The sequence below is a fragment of the Columba livia genome, chromosome 2 (genome assembly GCF_036013475.1).
Source record: "Columba livia isolate bColLiv1 breed racing homer chromosome 2, bColLiv1.pat.W.v2, whole genome shotgun sequence".
Taxonomy (NCBI): Eukaryota; Metazoa; Chordata; class Aves; order Columbiformes; family Columbidae; genus Columba; species Columba livia.
In genome coordinates, this window is record NC_088603.1 from 132889550 (window position 1) to 132909027 (window position 19478).

At 37.0% G+C, this 19478-nt stretch overlaps 1 long non-coding RNA gene across 1 annotated transcript in view; it reads left to right on the top strand.

The window, feature by feature from the left end:
- Nucleotides 1-565: 565 nt before the first annotated feature.
- Nucleotides 566-19478, top strand: part of LOC110355136 (uncharacterized) — a 131281-nt gene continuing 112368 nt past the window's right edge. Inside the window, exon 1 of the long non-coding RNA XR_010470648.1 lies at nucleotides 566-1753. This is a non-coding gene — a long non-coding RNA (uncharacterized LOC110355136). The remainder of the gene's footprint in view (nucleotides 1754-19478) is intronic.

Below are 19478 nucleotides of genomic sequence, written 5' to 3' on the forward strand. Positions count from 1 at the left end.
GAAGACATGATATTTCTAGGCTTAGTATTTCTTCATCAAATATTAAAATAGGTCAAGCAATTTTGTTTCAGTTCCTTTTCTGCTCACTCTATCGCTGTAGCATGCATATCAAGTAGAGTGCATTATGCAGATTTACCAACTGTTGAGTTCCCTGCTTCGTTTCATTATGTTGTTTATTTTGTAATCTATACTGAGAGCAGAAGAACTACAATTACATGCTGAGGAAACCTGATATTTACTAATTCCATAAAGTTAAGGTCATCTTCTCTAGCGATGGGAGAATAAATTAATTGATCAGAATTCTGTCTTGCAGATGCAGGTAAGCTGCAATGAAAGGACTGACATGAGAACAGATGGCTCAATAAGGTTCATAGTTGCACAGTTAAACTACTAATAGCTTATAGTCTGAACAACTGTATCATTCTGTGGACCAAATTGTGTGTTTCCCAGGGAATATTTGCACTTGCTGGTCAGAATTTGGCTCAATTTAAGGCCTCAAAATTTTGTTCTTAGGACCTAGTAATGCAAATCTTCTTGCCTCACTTTACAGTTGAACAATTTTCCACACCCCTTGTTTTCTTTCTGAGCAGGGACAGATATGTCGCATGTTTAAAGCTTCATCCTATCAATCTAGTGTCAAGTTCTGTACATTATAATTGCAGTTTTGATGAAGTATAAAGGAATGTGACCCTTCAGACCACTTTTATTTAAAAAACGAAAGTGTGAAGTAGGGTGCAGAAATTACACATTTAAGGTGGACATTTAGAGTAGAATTAAAATATTTTCATGTTTAAAAAATGAAGTTGCACACATTTTTTACCTAACAGCTGGCATAGAAAATAGATTCTTAGAGCATAAATAGCTGTGAAGACAAGAAAGTGTGTGACTTTACAAGATTGTAGTTCATCAATAGCATTGTTAAATGAGTTTTCACACATTTTGTTTTACAGTAGCAAAATGCTACTATCACTGGTTTCATCAAAAGCAAGACCTGGCAACAGAGATGTTGCTGGGCAATACATAAGGTCAAAGAAGCATTTGTCATGTTTGGCTTTGATTTTAAGCCATCTAATATTCAGCAACCCAACAACCTGGGAGGCTGACTTTTTTGTCTTGAAAAATGTTGCAGGGCTTGTATAGAGCAATGTCCTTGATCCAGGAACAGGATCCATGAAAGAATATGTCAAGTATAGTTTGGAGTCTGCAGACTAAAATTATCTGCGAGTCTTTGATTTGATTTTGATGCCAGAGACAATCTTTGCTCTGATATCCATGCCAAGGACTATCAAGACTTTGCGAAGTAAAAGTAAATTTGTGTGTTTCAGCATGCCCCTTTTGACAATACTGGTGTATCATTATCTTGATTTACCTTTCTTCTGTGCATGTGATTCTGTTTCTAGCAATTTAAAATACTTGTTATGATTTCAAAGATGCCTTATTCTTAATGATTTATTTCAAGATGAGCTGCTAGCTATTCTGATTGAATTTCTCAGGGTGTCACTTTGAACAAACTTAGGTTTATTGTTTTTAGTAGATTGCTGAGGAATAAACTTCATGATTATCCTCTTGTCATTCAAATCAGTCACAGATTTATTTCCACTCCAAGCACTGCAGAATACGAGACAGTCTCATTTTTTGAATGATAACTGTGAGCAGCAAAATAAACCAGTCATTTCTTAGGAAAGGACTTGATCCAACATCCCTGCAAGCTACTGCAATGCGTCTTTTGACTTGCAGAATTTTGGCTCATGGTGTAAGTATGCAGACTGAAGGAGCTAACAATTTCTACAATTCCCTGTCTTTTTATTACCTCCTTGTTGCCTCTTGGTTGCAAAATGTGGCCGAGATTACATTTCAAGAGCTGTTGTGAAAGATTATAGTTTCGCATATATGTGAGGTATTTTATGAATTTCTGGTGGCTCTAAAATAATTAATGATTGTAAGATAGAAAAATGAGTAACCTGAATGCTAATAACTGCAACTTAATTTTTTAATCTAATTTTAAATATTAGAAATTTGCAAAACTACTTATGCAAATGAAATTGTCCCTTCTCACTGGCTATAATAATCCTGCTCGATTATGGTACTGCTAAGACATACACATTTATCAATTTTAAATAAATGCGTGTAATTCTTCAAAGGCTTTATGTAATTGCTTCTAGATTTGCCATCAGCTGTACTCGTCTTTGTGATTGTATCTGTACTTGGTACATTTTCATGTTGTAATTGTATGGTAATTGTTTGCGATAGTATCTATGAGTTTTTTATGCAGTAATTTTGCATGGAAATTGTCTGATTGCTGGAAATTTTAGTACTGCTTTTTCCTAGAATGTACTTACTAACAAGCAATTCACATAGGTCAATATATACTAGACTGAAAATTAGATAAATAAAAGAGGAGGGCATTTCCACAAAGAACACATTGTGAATTGTAAAAGTGAGTACTTTAGTTTTTTATTTAGTGGCCAGCACAATCTCCACATTAAAAGTGCTTCAACCTGTGGTTTACATTGTGATTAAACTCAAAGAAATGATGCTGTCAATATGGTAGCATTTTATATCACATTTATTCTCCATTAATTAGTTCTGTATCACCATGTCATGTTTCACTGTGTTAACAGCCTCATAACTGGCATATGCAAGCTGAGCCCTCTTGCCAAGACTCAGCACAGGCAGATGGACTAGGGGGGGGAAGGCTTACAAGATGTTTCAGAGTATTATTTTTTCCTTATTAAACAGGTTCTAAATATGTATATTATGCAATCTCACTGCTTAATAAAAAAGTGGAGTATCTGTATAGTGAAGTACTGATTAATATAATGGCTAGGACTCCACATCTGACTGCTCAGATTGGCTCAAGTCACATCTTATTACCCTGAGCTCCTTCTGGTACCAGCAGTTTCCCTCTATCTGTAATGCTACCCTTCAATTTTCTCTAGAAGAAAGAAAAATTTTGTTGCAAATTCTGATTTTGTTAGCAAAAATGATACAGCCTAAGTGTAGCCTTTAGGTATTTCTGGTGAGGATTTGGTACATTTCCCAGAAAATGGGGGATGATCAGTTTGTGAGTAAAGGACTGAAAACTTGTGGTTTACAGTTTGTCTCTAAACTATCAGGTTTTTCCTAGAAAGTTGTCCTGCTCTTGCTCTTTGGGAGAGTCTTAGGTGTTTGATTATATTAGGAAAACTACATTAAATGGATTTTTGTGTCAATGCACTGATGTTGGCTTTTTGGTTTCAGACTATCTAGCTGCAGTGTTCTCCAATAATCTGGGCAATAATTTGACCATTTTGTGAAGGGAGCAGAGATATATTCCCCATGACGGGAATGTAAGAAGGTGGGGGCTGTGTCACAAGAGCTCTGGATGCCTGTGGCTTGCCCTGGGGGGGCTGGATGGAGGGGTGGGTTAGTGGGTCCCTTTGCCATCATCTCTCCAACTCCTTCCCCTCCCTGAGCGGCCTCAGCAGCAAGGAATTGTCGATCCCAGCACTGCCACAGACATAAATGACTCCTGTATCCTCCAACACTGTCAACACTGTCAAGGCAAGATGCCTCTCTTCCCTGTCAGCCCAGATAATTGCTTGCTTTACCTGGACATAACATCTGCACAGGTTACAGTAAATAAAAAGTTTTCATTCTGGGGCTGATGAAAAGAAGACTGTAAGCAATACTGAGAAAATTGATTTTTAATGGATTTTTATTTTTGGAAATCAAACCTGAAAAAACTTTAAAAAGCCTACAACAGTCTTATATTTATTTTCCATTAAACTCAGGTGCTTTGGTTGAAATGACTTTGCCATATTCAGTTGTTTCATTCTGAGATTTTAAACCTCTTTACATGAGCATTTTTCTTTAGTTTAAGTAAATTATGTAATAATAAATTCTAGTTCCAAATGAAGAATCGAAAATCGTCAACTATTAGGCACACTCTTGAGACAAACTGTTTTCTTTCGAAGCTGATGGAATGGTAATGTTTTGATGCTTTTGATCTCTCTCCTGCTATTTATATTCCCAAACATTGGCTATATTTTTTAACAGTTAAAATAGTTTTCATTTTCCTGAAACTGTTTTGTGGAGTACTAAATGTGAATTGGAAAAAAAATATACGAATTGCCCAGATTTACCCAAGATCTTTTGATTCACTGGATATCTGTAATTTACTCTATTAATCAACATCATAATTTTTCTTGTAAGGTATTAAGACCATATAGAGCACAGTGATAACAGCCATAAATCATGGAGACAGTACCTGAATGAAGAGTGCTTAACTTAATCATCCAGTACTGATCAGAGTAAATGTCACTAGCTGATGGGAGAAAAGGTGCATCTTATTTCCTCTGTCATTAGCATGTATAAGAGACATGAAGTTTTCTCATTGTGAAATTTCTGGACAATTTTATTGAATTTTTGGATAACTTTTCATTGTTATGCACTTGTAAACTAAATCACGGGTAAACTATCCTTTAGTTTTTGTAAGTTCACAGGTGCTAAGCTCAGAAAATATCACTGCAATAAACCAGATTGTGCCTCCCCATAATAAACTATTCTCTGCACTATGTCTTCAGCATGTCTTTGAGAAATATTCTCAATTTTTATTTAATGGCTTCAAGTGACAAAGAATATGCCACAGCCCTTAGTAAATTATTTCAATTAACTGAAGTTATTCACTGTCATCTGAAAATGAGCACCATGTTTCTTCCTTGAATTTGCCCAGCCTCAGTCTCCATTTGGTCATGTTATTCCTTCATCAGTTAGATGAAATGTTCCTGTGTATTATTATATCTCTTTTTCTTCTGTAAGTCTTCAGCTGTTTTACTAAATATTATTTATTTAAAAATACAAATTCTACAATAACCAAAACCTGTTACTTGCTACCTGCAGCTCTTGAGAAGATTAACAGTAGATTCAAATTTTATTTTTCATATAATTTTACTGCTAATTACTAACGAAAATTTGTCTCCCTGCATTGTTCCATGAATATAGCAGTTTCTATATAATCTATAATCAGAATATTACAAATTGTAATCAAGTTTCCTTCCTTTCCCTCATCTAAATAAGCATTGTTAAAAGCATCCCTCAAAGTAAGGGGAACTTTTACTGTTAGGTGTTCCTTCAAATTAGCAATGTATTTTTCAAATGTGAGCACTCAAAAAAAGTTGGTATTTCAGCCATGACATTAAAAGACATGACAGCTGTTTTTTTTAGATCAACTATAAATGTTGCTTCTCACACATTGCAGGAATGGCTAATTGGACATTGAGGTCTGCAACCTGGGAAGCTCTGCTGTGTCCCACTGACCCTAAAAGAAGTTTGAGTATGTTTTAAGGTTGACATCATTAAATATCAGGTGACCCATGGCCTTTCAGAAAAAGGTCATTCCTAGATTTCTCTGACAAAGCTCTTCTTCATACAATCCATTTATATTAGCAGACCCTCCCTGTCCCCAGCTTTAGTTTGAAATATTTCAATCATAAGCCTCAGGTGGCAAAAATGTGAAACTCCATATTAGATTGTGACAGAAGTCTTCTTATTTCTTTGAAAAAATAGCTTTTTGTAGCAGTTCAGCAAGAGGTTTTGTATTCCAAAGTGATTATTTGCTACAACAATTAGTGAATGCGCACTTAGTAATGTCAGAGGACAGAGGTGCTCATAGATGCTATATATCTCTATACTGATCAATTTGTAAGCTCTTCTTTGTAAAACCATGCAAGCAAGCATACAACTACTAGGTACTCCATGAAATCAAAATTAGTTTTGAAAAATTACATTGTTTGCTTGTCTTTGTTTACATGCATTTTCTGCTATACTAATAGCATTTTGCTAACTTATATTTCACTGGTACATGACAGATGTTTACACCTAGTTACCACTTTTTTTTTTTTGGATAGGAGTATTTTTAACGGAAGGAAATCAGCAACCTTCATATTTACAAGGAACATTCTTCTTTAAATATCTAATTTTTTTTTTATATTTGAGCTTTGCCTTCCACTTCTATTAAATCTTATGAACACAGCGACATAGGAAAGACTTAGGTGCTGGATCTGTTCTTCACCTGAAGACTTAAAATAAGTACTTAACATTAGAGAAAATTAATTTGATTTTCCTGTACTTAAGTAGGCATCGACCGCCTAAGAAATTCTTGTTCATGAAATAAGGTTCAGATAAACACTAGTACCTTGTTTGTAGCCATTATGTGGTATATGTGATAAAGAGCTTTTAATGATTTATAACTTTTCACTTCAATTCCTTCTGTCAAAGAAAAACTGCTTGAGAAAGCCTAGTAACTCTATTATGACTCAGTAGCTTTGGGGGTTTTCACATTCTTTCTGTCATTCCTCTGTGCCATTTCTCATGGGCACTCTAAATAATGATATAATATTTTACAAGGTAATCAGGTTCCATCAATGTTTTTTGCAAGGCTGAAACACAGATTGAAAGCAGAGCCAGGGTCAGCTGCAGTGGGTGGGCACGTGTTTTCCTGAGAACCATCCAGTGACATGGACTTTGGTGTGGGGCACACACCAGCCACCCCTCTGCTCCTGTTAATGGTTCCCAGGAGAGCTCTGCTATAAGCCTGTTCCATCTAGGTAATTGTGTTAGTGAGTATTCTGAATGATTTATGTTTCCAGAGCACCTTGAGGTTCTTGATACAGCCCTGGAGATACTTGGATCATATGTAAGCATGGTCTTGCTGTACAGAATGACAAATTCTAGGCTCATTCCATAAATTCTGGTGTATGAAATGTAATTTCTGCCAAGCACTCACGTGTGGGAGACTAAAGCTAGTTTATTGTCACCAGCACTAGTTTTAGAATTAGTGCTTTTTTGGTTTGCATATTTAGGAAATATGCAATCATTTTCGTGATTGGTAGAACTAGAAAAATAAGTAGATTTTTAAAAGCTTTCCAAAACCAAGACTCCAAAAGAAGTTTCAGGTTTTTGGATTTTTTTTTCCTCAGTAAATATATTTTATTTATTTTTTAGTTTATTAACTTTGAGAAATTGTGGACTGCCTTTTCTGTTTCATCATTCAAGGTCAGTGGTAGGGAATTATAATTTTTTAAATAGTTTACAATATTTATCTTTTTGATTTTTGATGTTTTTCTTATGTCTTGATTTCAGATATGTGAAGTTGAATAAACCTGCTACACTCAGCACATTTTCTTAATTGGTTGATGCCACTTTATTCACATAATGTGATGAAATATTCTTTTTGCCCTCAGAAACTATTTGTTTAGTTCTGACATTGCTTTTATTTCTTCAGATAATTATTAGCTATTCATTATTTACAGCTATTTTTTTTCCATTCCTTCTTTTTTTTCCCCCAACCTAACAGTAGATGACAAAATTGGAGGCAGGCAGGCAGGCAAATATCAAAAGATGTCATCAGCCCAAGTTAGATCTACTTATTCAATAGCCAGAATTCAGCAAAAATACAGCAAAAAAAGCATTTCCCTGAAGGCCATTGGTGTCAGCAAATGCCATATGAGTGAACACTGAATAGGTGAGCAGGCAAGACCAGACGTGCTATTTAAATAGATTAGGTGGTCCAGTTAACTATTATTAGGAGTCATAGCAATCCATTTAATTGAATCTGTTCTTTTGGCAGTGATCCCAATAAGCAGACATTTAATTGCCCAGAATGCCTGTGGTAGATAAATGATTTAAGACTAAAAACAACACCCACTGTTGTGCGTGTTTAGTACAGGCCACCTGATCAGGAAGAGGAGGTTGATGAGGCTTTCTACAGACAGCTGGAAGTAGCCTCATGATCACATGCCCTGATTCTCATGGGAGACTTCAATCACCCTGACACCTGCTAGGTAGGCAAGGCAGCTAAGCACGCACAGTGCAGGAGGCTCCTACAGATAATTGATAATAACTTTTTGATGCAGATGGTGGAGAAGCCAATGAGGAGAGGCATGGTGCTGGATCTTGTCCTAACAAACCAAGAAGAAATGGTTGGAGATATCACAGTTGGGGGCAGTCTTGGCTGCAGTGATCCAGGTGGAGTTCAAAATCCTGCATGGATGAAGCAGGACAATAAGTAGGACCAAAACGATGGACTTCAGCAGGGTGAACTTTGACCTCTTTAAGGTCCTGCTTGGAAGAATACCATGAGTTAGGGCTCTAGAAGGGAGGGGGGGTCCAAGAGAGCTGGCTAATATTCAAACCTCTTCCTCCAAGCTCAAGATCGATGCACCCCTATGAGGAAGATATCAAGTAAAGGGAGTAAGAGGCCATCATGGATGAGTAAGGTACTGGAGTCAAAACTCAGGTGGAAGAAGGTTGTTTATGTAACGTGGAAAAAGGAACAGACCATGTGGGAGGAATATAAGGAAGCTGTTAGAGTATGCAGGGACGCAGTGAGGAAGGCCAGGCTCTACTTGGAAGCAAATCTGGCCAGGGATTTCAAGGACAAGAAGAAAGGCTTCTTAAAGTACTTCAGCAGCAAAAGGAAGGTTGGGGAAAATTCAGGTCCACTGCTGAATGAGGAGGATGCCCTTCTGACAGGTGATACAGAGAAGGCAGAATTACTGAATGCCTTCTTTGCTTCCATCTTTACTGCTAAGATCGGCCCCCAGGTATCTCAGACTCTAGAGACAGAAGAGAAAGTCTGGAAAAAGGAGGATTTTCCCTTGACTGAGGAGGACCAGGTTAGAGATCATTTAAACAAGCTGGACATCCACAAATTCATGGTCCCCAATGGAATGCACCCACGAGTGCTGAGAGAGTTGGCAGATGTTACTACCAAGCCTCTCTCCATCATCTTTGGAAGGTCTTGGAGAACAGGAGAGGTGCCTGAGGACTGGAGGAAAGCCAATGTCACTCTAGTCTTCAAAAAGGGCAAGAATGGCAATCCAGGAAACTACAGGTCAGTCAGCCTCACCCCCATCCCTGGAAAGGTGATGGAACAGCTCATTCTGGAAGTCATCTCCAAGCATGTGGAGGAAAAGAAGGCTATCAGGAGTAGTCAGCATGGGTTCACCAACAGGAAATAATGTTTGACCAACCTGATAGTTTTCTGTGATGGTACGACTGGCTGGGCAGATGAGGGAAGAGCAGTGGATGTTGTCTGCCTTGACTTCAGCAAGGCTTTTGACACCGTCTCTCACAACATCCTCATACACAAGCTGAGGAAGCGCGGGCTGGATGAATGCACGGTGAGATGAATCATGCCAGATGGCAGAGCTCAGAGGGTTGTGATCAACGGTGCGAAGTCTGGTTGCAGGCCTGTAGTTAGTGGGGTTCCCCATGTGTCAGTGTTAGGTCCAGTGCTGTTCAACCTGTTCATCAATGACCTGGACGAAGAAACTGAGAGTACCCTCAGCAAGTTTGCTGATGATACCAAACTTGGTGGAAGGGCTGACACACCAGAAGGCTGTGCTGCTGTTCAGCAAGACCTGGACAGGTTGGAGGACTGGTCAGAGAAGAACCTAATGAAGTTCAACAAGGGCAAGTGTAGGGTCCTGCACATGGGGAGGAACAATCCAAGGCATCAGTACAGGTTAGGGGTGGATCTGTTGGAAAGCAGCACTGCAGAGAAGGACTTGGGAGTTCTGGTCAACAACAGGTTGATCATGAGTCAACAATGTACCCTTGTGGTCAAGAAGGCAAATGGTATCCTGGGGTGCATTAAGAAGAGTATGACCAGCAGGTTGAGGGAGGTTGTCCTCTCCCTCTACTCTGCCCTGGTGAGGCCACATCTGGAGTACCGTGTCCAGTTCTGAGCTTCCCAGTTTAAGAAGGACAAGGAATTACTGGAGGGAGTCCAGCAGTGGGCTACAAAGATGATTAGAGGCTTAGAGCACCTTTCTTATGAGGAGAGACTGAGAGAGCTGGGCTTGTTCAGTCTGGAGAAGAGAAGGCTGAGAGGGCATCTAATCAATTTTTATAAATACCTCAAGGGTGGATGGGACCAGACTCCTTTCACTGGTGCCCAATGATAGGATGAGGGGCAATGGGCACAGGCTGAAGCATAGAACGTTTCATCTCAATATGAGGAGAAACTTCTTTACTTTGAGGATGCCAGAGCACTGGAACAGGCTGCCCAGAGAGGCTGTGGAGTCTCCTTCTCTGGAGACATTCAAGACCCACTTGGACACATTCCTATGCAATCTACTCTAGGTGAACCTGCTTTAGCAGGTTGTTGGACTAGGTGATCTCAAGGTCCCTTCTAACTCTAACCAATCTGTGATTCTGTAATAATCTACTTGTAATCTGTTATGTGGTTCCCTTAACCATGAACCATCCTTAATCTTTTTTAAAAGGTATGAATATCATGAAAGCACTGGGTTTATTGCTTTTCTTCAACCTCTGGTGAGCTCTAAGGTTGCTGGAAAGTGTGAAGAATAAGCATGTAAGGAAAGGTGTGCCACCTTGCCAGGGAAAACTTCAGTAGTTAGTTAAAATAATAAGCCAGACTCTTCTACAGTAAGTCTTGCCTGAATAGAAATGTCTCAGAAGACTTAATTGAAGATGTCAGGATTTATAGTTCTCTACAGTTTAGAATTTCCTCAAACCACTGGATCTTCTGAAGCTTAGCATCACAATGAATTGGATAGATATGGGCTTCCTACATTTCACGGATGCCTAGAGTCCATTAAGAAGGAAAGAATTAAACATATATGGCTAAGAGATTTGAAAGAGAGAAGGGAATGCATGGTTTAAACCTGTACTTCTTGAATTGTTAATACATTTAACTCCGAAGAAGTTAAAAATCACTAATAGCTCAGAACACCTCCAGCCTGGAAATGTTTCTGGAGACTCCTGCAGACTTGGTGACATCATTGACTAGTCGCTGTGTGGTGGCCATGTCGCTCCTCTGATGCTTGTAGCTGTGGCATTAGGCTGTGGGAGCTATAAGGGGTCAAATGACACTCAGAAGAATAAGGCAAGGAGAGAGACATCAGTAGAGCCTGGAGGTTTGTGTGCTGCTGTGCTGCCTTCTAGGAAAACAGGATTCGAGTTTTGGCATCTACTTTCAGGATCATATCTGTGTTTTGCATTCAACTAACATTACCTGTAGTCCAGAATGTCTTCTGCAGAAGCAGTCTGCATTTGTCCTGTCTGAGTAGATGGACTAATTACTTGCTACCCCTACATGTTAATTGCTGGGGTTACCTAGCCTGTTGTCTACCAAAAGTTCCTCACTACAGGTTTTGAACTTTGTGTGGCTGAGGAAGGAACAAATTCAGTGTTTCCATTCATGTAGGACACCTCTAGTCACCTGACATCTATGCAAAAAATGTGAGGATTTAAAAAAAGTATTAACAATAATAATAGCTTTACTTCCTTTCAGATAATGAAATCCACAAACAATTTTTTTTTGCTTGGATGGGCTAATTAAGGGGTTGATATTTTCCATGTGAACTGTTTTTGAAGCTTTTAGCCCTCCTGAAAATGAGTCCTGAAAATGAACCAACACACCATGCACAACATAGCTCATGTCCACTGGTTTGAAGGCCTGGGACTCCACAGAAACTGGTACCATGTGAAGTAAAATTCACTCTTTTTCAGGACATCAGCAAAAGGATTTCACAAGCTCTGTTATGTACCGATGCCCAAGGCTCCTGCTGTGTTCTACATTCAAAGATCTCAATGTGCTCCTTGGAAAGTGAGCAATTTCTAACCTGAGGGAAACAGCTTCTCCTTTAAACTTCACAGCTGGCTGTTCTAAGAAACCCATGTTCAAAGCAAAAATAAGCATCTTCTTGAAGAGTATATATGTGGCTGGTAACAGAAAAAAAGGAAAGAAAAATGTAGGTTAAGAGCTAAGCCAAGATGAGACTCAGTCTCCTTACAGGCTTGTACAGACAGAACTTTGTCAAGTAATAAACACTTCTTAGGAAACTGCATCCTAAATATCAAAGTGTTTGCTTGCAGTTGTTTCTGCACATTTACTGAGAACAACAAAGAATTTGGCCACTTAAAGTCACAACAGTAATTTATATGTCATCGAATCATAGAATCACATATGCTTACTGACACTTTATATTAGTTGGTTTAGAAAGTATCGATTATATTGCTAAATGATTTTCTGAATGTTATTATATCAGCTACATTGCTTGTTTTCCTATGTATTTTGGAGTTAGAAAATGAAGGAGTAATATTTCTTTCATACCTATTATTTATCATTACATTATCTGGTAAAATGGTATTTCAGATGTAATGATATTTGCAAACATATTTAGACTAAAGTTCTCAGCATTCATGCTAAGTATTACCCCTCTGCATTACTCTAGGTGGAAGCACATGGAGAAATACTGCGAAGGAGGAAAAACATCAGATGAAGTTATGAACAGAATGTGTTTAAACACGTCTATATATAACATCGTCTGACTAATTAACATAAATAGAAAGGCTCTAGCTATTGATAGAGCCTATTGGTAGATCCTAATTCAACTTTGGAGCCATTTAGTAATGCATCACATTAGTGGTTCCACAGAATAGAAGTGATCCCATTGGTATTACTATAGATGTTTTGTTGACTTTGTGTGCTGAAGATTTTTCTGCTGACATATAATATTTTTCTGAAACTAAAAGTCTTGCAAGGATATGTCAAATCCAATGAAAATACAGATTGTTTCAACAAGACGTAAAAATAAATAGTTTTGTTTTGAACTGACATTTGGAAATGAAATGACAATCTTCATTGAGTTTCTCATGGAGCTTTGCTTCATTTTAGATAAAAATAAAGCAAAACTAAACCAATGTTTTTTGTCAAAATCTTGATATGAAATGACAATTATCAAGTCCAGACTTCTCATGCCCATTTTTTGTTTAACTTCAAGTACTAAAACACCCAATGTCCACCTTGACTGTTTTAGAAAACACTATATATGTTTAAAATCCACAGACAGCTGAAAAGTAACAGATTTTTTCTTGTGCAAGTAAATATTTTTTAAAAAAAGATATATGGAAACAATATGTACTTATTCTGCATAAATGACGCTAGCTGTAAGTGAACTTGTTTGCACTCCCACAAGAGTCTAGCTGCAATACAACTGAACGCTATGTGAATTAATTTATCCTGTTTCAGGCTGCTTGGCAGCTTTCGGCACTCACGCTCATGTATTTATGGCTGGCCTGAGGATGTACATGCTGCATGGCAGTATGCAGCACAGGCATATATCCTTATTCAGTGTTTAAGCATGGGAATAGTCATTAGTCTGAGATATCAGCTAATTATCTCTTAGAGAAGTTGTGGAGGTGATTGCATGCTGTGAAATTTACATTACTACCTTAAAATACTATATGATTTCTTTAGGTTAAAGGACACTGTCAGGTTAAACCAACATCACATTTGAAATTTTATGCCTTCTCTCTATTCTTAGTGTTTTCTGAATTGAAAAATTTGAATTTGTTTTCCATTTGAGTTACTCTCTGCTGCCACGCTTTGCTTATAGGCTGAGCTCTGTGCCTTCGCCTGTAAAAATGTGATTTCTCTTTGCTTTTAAATTACAGTATTTTAAATTTCAGAATAAACAGTTAACATAAAAATATATACTAAGTGTTTGACAGGAAGAATATAATTTCACTTCAGAGTTCTCACTTCAGAAAGTCCCGTCACATTTTTTTTTTCCCAAAGAAAATCTGGAAACTCAGTGTAACTTTAGAGTTTCGCAGTCTATTATTAATAGTAGTTTTTTGGATGGTGAGAGCACCCGAGCTACCAGTCAGAACTGAGAAACCCATTATGCCTGATGCAAGGACTTTGATAGACTTAATTCCAGCCCATGAAGAATGCGTGAAATGTGTAGTGTACTAAACACCAGATATATACTAAAGAAAGTGATTGTTTAGATAGACTACATATGCCTGTAAGTGATATCAAACTGTGAAAAGAGGAAAAAAAGAGGAAAAAGTAACCTTCCTACTAACAGGCACACTTTCAGAACATGATAAAGATGCTAAGAGAAAATTTATATGTTGAGGCTCTATTAGCTGAGCTGGGGATCTCAGAGTGTGTATATATAAAACACTGCACCATGCAAAAGTATCTGAGAGAGAGTTTAATGTGCTGTAGTATCTCCTTGCACCATGTAACTTGGTTCTAGAGGTGGTGTAGTCACATTAGCATCGCACCATGGCCGGGTTGATTAGCTATGTTAGTGCAAGGCTCTTAAAGTCAGCTTGGATAGATCCACACGGAGCTGCATTGCAGAGTAGACTTAATTTAGGTTGCTGTCGTATTTAGTAAAGAATTTAAGAAAACATTAACAGGGAAAAATTCCATGCTGTATTTGCAGCAGAATGGGGACTCTTTAAACTGCTTGATGCTCCTTCTGTGTTGAATAACTCCAACATTTGGAGCTATAACTAAGTTGAAATCCAATGACAATTGAGTAAAAATACCCTCTTCCTTTCCCTTTTAAAAAATCATGGTATTTCTTGTGTCTGTGATAATGTAAAAATCATTGCTTGTCATAATACTTCTTACACTACTTAGAAGTCCTCTCCTGGGTTTTCTTTGGCCTTGGTCTTCGAAGATGTTAAAGCATGCATCAGTGGAGGAATAATCTCTTTTTGACTGTTTCAAAAAAGGTGGTGTAACTGAAAATCACTGAAACTGAAGGGAAGAAAAATAGGCATTTTTAAAGAAAACAAAAAGGACTCTAAAATTAAAATATACTGAAGCAGGTTTGATATAGTACATAGCAAATTTGAGCTAAATGGACTGTTGCCAAAACTGGATACTACTTTCTTTAGGACAAAGAGAATTTATTTTTAATTCTATGGTCAATCTGGCAAAAACATAACTCATAATAATGTTAAAAATAACAACAAGCCTCGTGCAAGATGGCAGTGCAGTAAGTAGTGATGCCTACTAACATGTTCCTATCAGAAACATGGTCTGTTAAACGGGACATTAAATATATAATCAGTACTTGAAAAGCCCAAGGTCTGTGATGAATCCTGCTATTTGTTGTCTTTGTGATCTTCAGTGAGTTGCTCCTTGGCTGCTCTTCGTACTTGTTTTTATGTCTTAGTTATACAATGAAACAGTGCCTATCTCTTATTTCCCAGCAAGCTAAATGAGACCCTTGGTTTGTCCTCTGTCTCTGTCAATCCAAATTTGAAAAAGCCTGATTTGCCCCTCTGCAAATTTGTTTGTGCCTTCACACCTCTTCAGGATCCTGTTTGTTCCTCCCATCCTTCATCCCCTGCTTCAGGAGCTGCAGGAAACTCAGAGCCAGCAATGCCAGGACTGAGTTTCTGATCTCCTGGGAAGCTGTTGTGCTGCACTCGTCTGCCTTGTGTCATTGTCAATGTTCTTTGGTCTTTCAAGCACGTATTTTGATGACTGTCTTGGATACATATCTGCTTCCAGAGCTGAGTAAGTCAGAGCCTTTCTCAGCCACATAAATCAACACAAAATCAATGAAAGGAAAGTCTGGAAAGAGAACACTAAGGTCTGTCCAGGCTGCTTCTAGTTTTCCCAAAGTGAATATTTTATGCCTAAACTGTAAAGCTGAATGGATTTACAACAGCTCTCAAACAAAGACAATCAGTTTCCAAGGAAGTTTGTAATTAAGCAATGTTTAATGAAGTGTGGGACTTTCAAATATTTTAAAATTCAGTAAGATTATAACATTTCTATCACATCAGGGTGTTACAGAAAGGCTAACGAGTTCTGCTACATTCTGTAGGATTTTTCCATGAAGGGAAGAGTAAATTTCCTTCTATGAACAAACACCATCTGAAAAAAGTTTCTAAGAAATTCTTGGTTTCCTAGTTGAGAAAAAATATCTAGTAATAACTCTATCAAACCACTTTATTATCTAAATTTTTGTTTTCTCACAAATTTCAATAAAATATTCTTAAGAAAACACAACAAACAACAGAAATTAGCTGTGTCTTTGATTTTTTTTTGCTGTTAGAAACTGGGCTTTTAATAATTTTTTAATGAGGCCTGTCATATCCCTACCGTATCCCAAATCTCCCCGAGTGTTCTGCTTAAGCAGAATATAAACTAAGGGGTTTTGTTTGCTCATTTGTTTTGGAATAAAGGTAATTTTCTGCTGGGAGTGATGATAGATTAATGGTAAGAATCAGAGAAGGGAAAAAGAAATTACTTATAGGAGATGTCCTTACAGGTGCTGGTACTAGAGACCTTATCCTAAAGGATTTATATTAATGGGATGTCATATGCAGTAAGGAATAAAACACATACTTAATGTGGGTAAAAGCACTGAAATAAATAAGAGGGAGGATTAGATCAAGCTTGCAATTATTCCTTTTCTGATCATAGCTAAATTTACAAAGTACTTGAGGAAAACAAGATTGGATCATAAGGGTTTAGACTAGCTACAGTTAAATGCTTGCAAATGAACCTTTTTTATTTCAGTAACTTTTAAAGGTTTAATTTATATTTAATTGGCACCTGTATACATAAGCATAAATGTACAGATGTATACATGGTTAAAAACTGAAAATATAACCATGAGAAAATGGTAAGCCAATTTACTTAAATGATATATACTCAATTCATTTGAAAAAGGAAGAGAAATCTGATGTTTTGCCTTTAAAAACATCTAAAATGATTGAGTTAAGTGAGTTTATTTTCCCCAAGAAAATATAGCCAAGTATTTCTCAGTGAAGCTAACTGAGAGACAAAAAAACCCCACTTTAGCTAATAATGTCACCCACTGCAGAAAGATCTTGAATTCTAGATGAGGTGTTAAAACTAAGATCCAAAAACTGATTAAGGACCAGAATCCCTGAGTGAATTTCTGATTAACATTTTGAATATGGAGTGAAATATCCAGTCTCTGCAGAATTACAAAATATAGGCATCAGAGAAGAAAAATGCCTTTGAGTGATCTATTCCATTAACATCTCTTTGTGAGAACAAGACTATATTTTTAAGCTAACCATTACAAGGGTTTTTCCAAATTTTTAGGGTTCCAATTGATAGGATGCAAACTGTTTCTCTTGGAAAAATATTCCATGGCCTAAAAGACCTTTCTGGGAAATTTTGTTGATTCCTTGATATCCACAAATCTCTTACTCTTTCTCTCTTAGGTACACTCGCTTCACACATTTACTTTTACACTCACATTCAAATTTTAAGGTGAGTGAAAAAAGAAAAGAGCTAAAAAACATACAGAGTTTAAAAAGATTTTAAAAGCCTAAATTGCATAGAAATAAAGGCAAATTAATTAAAATGGTTTTGAACATTTGACTCATAGAAGGGGACACTATTTTACATTAGAAGTATAATAATTTAATATCTTTAGCAAAATACTATATCTACCTATCTATCTGTCTATCTATCAATCAATCAATTGATCAATAGATCTATTATTAAAGAAGTGAAGTTCCTGGTTTGGTAGAGGGTCAAAATTATACATTCCAATCGAATCATTGATCAGATTTAAATTATCACATATAAACACTTGTAATAATTGTGTCTAATTATGAAATTGTGACCTACTCTGAAATATCTTCTTGATATTCTATTATGTTAGTCAATGGCCTGATGCTATTCCTGAATCTATATGTGTCAAGGAATTACTTCTAACAGAGTAAGTACATAGTATTTTTAAAATATGCGATTTTACTCTTTTGTTCATGTGAAAAAAAAAGTGACTTCTAGCTTCAGTAATTACATTTGACCTATCTTTAGGTCCCTTAGAAGTTACTAGCTTCAACACTCTTTCCTGATTGTCTTAATTTAACATACGGGGCCACACACTAAAAAGAACTCAAACATTCATCCACAGAAGCAGGATATTTATATATATATATATAGACAGTATATTGCATTTTATTTTGGGGTTTTATATCATTTCATCTGTGTTCATTTGGGCTTGTATATTTAGGTATAACAACCAATGTATATACTGTCTGTGTGTTCTTTTTTGATTCTGGTCTGTCATAAAGGTCTTGGAGAGTTCAATACAAAATGCGCTGCGACAACTTCGTATCATGCTATGTTTGTAATTTGATGTCAACGTGCAATAGACTCTGTGTCACAAAGCAGGTGTTACAAATCTTGTTATGGGGCTCCTGATATGAGGACTCTCGGCTGTGTCCTCAGACACATAGTTTTGCTGCTTATGTTTGGGCTGCCAGCTTAAGATTTTCTTCTCAAAAATATTTTTAAAAAGAAATATGAAAGTATAAAGGCTAGCTATTTTCACTGTGTTCTTTTGACAGAGGGTTTCATAAGGTCTCTGACATGTAACTATATATTGTTCTTCGTTCTCTGTATGCCGTTATGTAAATTTGTTGAGAAAGACCGGATAAAAGTGAGATCCTTTGAGTGTACTTGGAAAGTGCAAGTTGCCATCCAGTATTTCTGCTTCCTTCCTTCAGTGTTCTCTGAGAACATGATGTTAAAAACAACCTCAAAAAAATTTCAGAAGGTACGTTTAATGTATACTTACCCAAAAATTCATTTGAATTGTTTAGTGTTTAGGAAGGCTGATATACAAGAAATATGCAAACTTTTTAATGCTTCTCAGAAGCTGGCAGCACTATAAAATTGACTGCCATGCAGATGTGTTCCACATCCACTATACTCAGTGTCATCAGTACCAATGTCATATTCCTCCTGGTGAAAGTGAGCTTGGAAGTCGTATGCTTTATGTAGACATAATCACAGAAGCTCTTGTTTCTCTCAGCTCAACCTGGAAGTCATACAGGTGTTAACTGACAGAAGGGAATTCTGCAATATTAAACATGAGAGACTCCTTCAAGGGAAAATAGACAAATACCAGTAATCTCTGTTTCAGCTCTAAGCATGTGTATAGGCACTTGAAAGCAGCATCTGCTCTCCACATTGGTGACTAAAATGCCACTTCCATTTTCTAATAATTAATGTCGTTTCTGTAGAGGCCAGTATAAACTCATCATAAGAACAGCTCAATCCCAAGCAGGTGATTGTCATCCATATTAACACGAGATTTTCTAAAGCTTAAATAAAAAATGTCAAAACATCCAATCCAAGAGAAACAAATGCATATCATCACAGTAGAGGTTGATAAGCTAATCACTCTAGAGAAAACTTAGCTCCAGATGCTTATCTGCTTCTAGCTTGTATGGGAAAGAGTGATGATATTTTGGCAGCAAGGGCAATTTTGTCTAAATTGTGGAGGGTATTTTTGAATTATAGTCTTTATTTTCCTAATAGTAATGGCAGTAGGGTTCCCTCATTCTACTCATTGAGGAGTAAATGGATATAACAATCCAAATGATAGTCAAACTCATATCTTTCTTCCTCTCAGAATAATGTCTTATGGAAATGTAATATAAGACCTGCTGAACTGACTGAGCTAATAGACATTTTCCTAACAGATTATTTCATTTCTTGAAGCACTTAGATCCAGGAAAAGAAAGTATATTGCAAAATGTCGTAGGCAAAATGTTTCCAATTCAGCACTAAGGAACAGGTAGGCTGCTTCTGCTATGACCAAATCTTTTTAAACAACAATCAAAAGCCTTTTCATAGGGAACATCATTATTAGCAT